Source organism: Etheostoma spectabile, chromosome 15, assembly GCF_008692095.1.
Source record: "Etheostoma spectabile isolate EspeVRDwgs_2016 chromosome 15, UIUC_Espe_1.0, whole genome shotgun sequence".
In the NCBI taxonomy this organism is placed as follows: Eukaryota; Metazoa; Chordata; class Actinopteri; order Perciformes; family Percidae; genus Etheostoma; species Etheostoma spectabile.
The window spans coordinates 1,044,939-1,049,765 of record NC_045747.1 but is presented as its reverse complement, the minus strand read 5'-3'; the positions used below and the strand labels follow the sequence as shown (position 1 = coordinate 1,049,765).

Sequence of the window (4,827 nt, the reverse complement as noted above, 5' to 3'; positions counted from 1 at the left end):
AAGAGCTATCCCCACCACCACCCTCAAATTTGAATTCGGCAGCTCTTGCAGTTCCTTTGGGAGTATGGTGTGCATTAACTGCTCACTTAATAATGAGCTGCCTTTAGTGAGGGGACTGGTTTTAGTAAACCTCTTCCCTGCATAGTGAAACCTGTTTAGAATCAGTATGTAGTATCTCTTTGGGACTAGATTTGGGATGTTGCACACATACATCCATACACACTAACGTTATTCCAACCTGCAACAGTTCTTAGGTTTGTTTCTATTTGTAGTGCACCAGCTGCTATTCTCCAGCGTTGGCTTTGATCAGGTTAAAGCCCCCGCGGAGGAAGCTGGCTCCACAGCCTGTCAGGCGTCTGTCCGAGGCCGCTGGAGTCAGTCAGGAAACGTAGGAACCATGTTGGCACTGTTGAGACCACTGACTCAACACGTAGAGATTTCTGTATATATTTTTTTTTTTTTAGTTGGCCTGCTTAAAAAAAAATATTGACTCCACTGTAAATGTACTTCTTGCATTAGCTCCAAGCTGAGGCTTTGTGGTAACCACGTCTTTCTTTAAGGAATCTAGTTTGTTTTAATTGCTTCCGTTGAGTTGTATACCATAATATCTAAGATGACTGTGACATGCATAGTCAACACACTTTTCATAGTCCTGCAAGTAAGCCTAGAGATGTTGTGGCACCTGTAAGGAGGGGAAGGGGAAAAACAACCTCCACTTTGCGTCCCTGTGGATCTAGTCTCATAGCCAGAGCCGGCTGCTTCAGGTCTGGGTTGTTCCACATCGACGTGAGTGGCGCTAGGATGCAGCGAGGTGCCCTTGCTAAATGGATATCTGAAGGGGAGAAGAATTCCATCTGAAATATGCGGCAAATCTCTGGATTAGACCAACTGTCTCCATCTTTGTAGTCAGACTCCTGTGGATCCAATTGCAATGTAATGGAATATTTTTTAATAAAAGTATCTTGGAAAAAAGCAATTGATTTGACACTATGGTTGTGTGTGTGAAGGGTGCACTTATTTTGAAAATTATGTTCTATTCATATATGTAAGAAAGCTTTGTTAATCCAGAAGGCAGTTGAAATATTATGCAACCTCCTTATTAAACATTACATTAAGTCTTAGAATAAGAACAAATAAGATTAGAGCGGTCGCAGCAGAGGCCGCCCCCCTAGACTATGGGCTCAGACATTAAGTTAAATCACTTATTTCACTACAATACATTAGTGGCTTTCTATACTATATTTTAAATTCATGCAATACTTTTAATAATTCTAAAGGAAAATATTTTCTAAGAACGTTAAAACTGAAATATGCTGTTTTGCTCAGTCCTCCACTCAGCGGCTCAAGGTTCAAGTCCCACCTCCGGCCATTTGCTGCATGTCTTCCCCTTCCTTCAGTGTCAGAAATTGCAGAGCCATGTGTTTTTACAGTTTACAAGTTAATACAACGTTGAATTTGGGACATTTGATACATCTTAAAATTGATAAAGTGAATGTGCTTGATATTCAGTTTGTGAAGTCCTGAACTCTGTCAGTCCTGGTCAGAAATTAGGATGCAATGTGTTTTTACAGCATCATTGTCTTTTCTTCCAGCAACTCAGAATCAAAGAATAAAGTCGTTTCCCTCAAACTTTAGTGGAATTTTCTTCTTAATTCATAAGGAGCGCTGGGAACAACATGATATATATTCCAATTAAGCTTATTTACATAATGCATTTAATATACAATCTGGGTCACTTATAGTCGAGGTGTTCTGCTGCATGGTTGTCCCAAGCTCCTTGTCCTCAGCCAACAGCAGAGCAGCTGTTAGGACAGTGGTGCTTCTTCTTCTTCTTCTTCCTCCCACTGCTCTGCGTGGTCCTCCTCTGACAGCTGCTTGTGTTTCTTAACCGACCCCAGCAGGTGGCATCATTCTCCATCTTTCCCTTGAACCTGAGGTCCATCGCCAGCGTCTCACACAGGAAGGCCTGGACGGTGTCCTCCTGGTCCAGCGTCCAGAGACATTTCCCCCAAACCTTTTCTTCTTCTGGCTCTTGCACAATGAAATGGTTTTCAAGTTTCCAGAGGGTTTGGGTGGATTTTCCAGAGACGCACAAGGTGGATGTGAACATCACGCATGAGTTGTATAAACTCCTCCGCTTTCAGCCCTGCTTCCTCCCCCGGGGGTCCATGGTGCAGCCCGGGTCCCTGGGTACCTCCCCAGGAGTCCCTCTACCTTGTGTCCTGGCAAAGGCCTGAAACAAACAGGCTCATCAATTAATCACAGCACACGTAAATATTCTATTCAATTATTGAGCTGCTATTTTTTTTTCAAGACTGTTTTTAAAAAATGAGAAGGGCAACATTTGGAAATGTAATAGATACTAAGTAAGTCAAACATTACTTTCAAAGTGCAATTGTTACTTGTGATAACACATGATAACCTTCTTATTGTGTCAAAAAGTCATTTGCAACATATGTGTATTGTATGATTTGTCATAATGTTGGAATACAATCTCACTAAGGGCATTTACTCAAATACTGTATGTTTATGAAGTACTTGTACTTCAGTATTTGCCCCTTCTGCCACGTAATACCCCACTACATTAACTGTATCTAACAGCTGTATGTACTTCAAAAATGAATAGTTTACATCCAAACTCTAATGTAGATATGATAAGACACATTGTTATAGATTTCGGGGCGCATACGCTGACAGACGGGGGAGTTAAATGCGTTTGACCCCTCTGTTGAGAATGGGTGCAGGCCTTTGATAATTAAGTGGGTGACAGAAGCACCTGAACCTAAACCTAAAGGTAAATCCTTCCTAACCAGGAACCGTGGGTTACCAGAGGCCATTAACACACACACACTGCCGCCTATGAATCAGGACTGCAGTCCGGGAACAGACAACGATAACAAGCAGCGGCCTGAGAAGAGCAGTAGGAGGCGACAAGGGACTACAGGAAGAAAGTGGAACTACATTTTCAGGACTATGACAGATTCCAAGCCCCCCTCCTCCTCGTGAAGTGCTATAACATGACATGAGAAGTGCCACGGGGAAATCGAAGCATTGACATCTAGTAGGTGTGGAGTGAAATCACTCGCACTACAAGGTGCTCTTGACCCCCCCCCCCCCCTTCCCCTCCCCCAAACCTCTCAGGGCAGCCCCCTCACTCGCCCCTCTGACATCTCTCCATTAGTGCATGTATAGGACCTGAGCATGTGTGTGTGTGTGTATTTCGGGCCTGTGTGTAGTTGTAATAACAACAGAGTGTAAATTGTAATTTCCCCATAGGGGATCAACATTGACCATAAATTAAATTTAAAAGCTCCCTCCCTGACTCACTGGACCTGCTGGTCATCAAGAACCTGGGAGTCCTGGGACTCAACACCGCCCTCTGTGGTTGGAGGGATTCTGAGCTTCCTGACACCAGGCAGAGCAGAGTATAAATATAAAATTAGGCACATATTTAGGCATATAAATAGGCATATACTCATTGCTAAATTCCTTGTTATATTCAGTCTCCTTTTTTTTGCAATCATGTCTACACAATTTTTTTGTATTACATAATATATACTACTTCATTCATATTTAATTTTTATATTTTGGCCTTATATCATAATTGGACTAATAATTTCTGACACAGTACTGTACCTTACAAACCAATTCATCATCATTATCATGTGAACATATGAAGCTGAAGGCTCCATAAAGCTGATAACATTAAAAGAAATCTAGAGGTCTTTCTTACTTTACATACTGTAGTAATTGTGTGGATGCTAGATATGAATTATTTTTTCAGTAAATTAATTATACTTGTCCAAGACAGAAGCAGAAAGTCCAGTGCAGCGCTACTTCTGCATACACACACACACACACACACACAAACACGCATGTGTGCACGCACGCACACACTCACACACACACAAACTGTACACAAACACACACACACACACACACATACACATGTGCACACAAACTTTACACACACACATGCACAAACTGTAGACAAACACACACAAACCGTACACAAACACACACATGCACGCATTTACACACAAATTTACGCACGCACACACTCACAAACACTCATACACACACACGCACACACAAACCTCAAACACACACACACACACACTCAAAAACACCTACACTTAGACACACGCACACCGTACACACACACACACACACACGTACACACACGTTTGTGCACACAGGCACACAGACACACACAAACACACGCACACCCACACACACACAAAAACACCTACACTCACACACACACACACACCGTACACACACCCACGTACATACACGCACACACACGCACACACACAGACACACGCGCACGCACACACACACATCGTACACACACACACGTACATACACACACACACACCAGCCCCCCTTGGGTAACTGTATCGTGGAAAGTGGATTCCTCCTTTAGACGGTCCTTACATGGGAAGAGCTCGGGTTAGACGGAGCGCTGGATCAGATTCAGGGAGGAAAATAAGTCCTGCTGGGGATGTCAGATCTGGTTGATGAATGGGCTGGCTGTCATCTCTTCACCTTGCAACACCCCGTCTGAAACCATAAATACCACCTATTATTTTCTTGTTAAAGTTAAAGGAGGTCATTTGCTAGGGTCTTAACTCAGGTGTCCACATCTTCCTTCAGCTGAAGCAGACAGACGACGTGTCCCATTTTCATCAGCTGTTATCCCAAAAGCCTGGATGGGAAGGAAGAATTAAACAGTAGGGGAAGTTATCTAAATGGGTCGAGTGGGCCAACGCAGGCAGAGCCAGTGGTCCAAAGTGAGAGAGAAGAAATGTCTTTGGCATGTCT

The 4,827-nt window shown here is 43.2% G+C and overlaps 1 long non-coding RNA gene across 1 annotated transcript; it reads right to left on the bottom strand.

Annotated features, from left to right (window-relative positions):
* Window positions 1-1,651: 1,651 nt before the first annotated feature.
* Window positions 1,652-4,827, bottom strand: LOC116703582 (uncharacterized). The gene is made up of 2 exons (XR_004335465.1): window positions 4,441-4,827; window positions 1,652-2,233 (listed from the first exon to the last, which is right to left on the bottom strand). It is a non-coding gene; the product is annotated as an uncharacterized LOC116703582 (long non-coding RNA).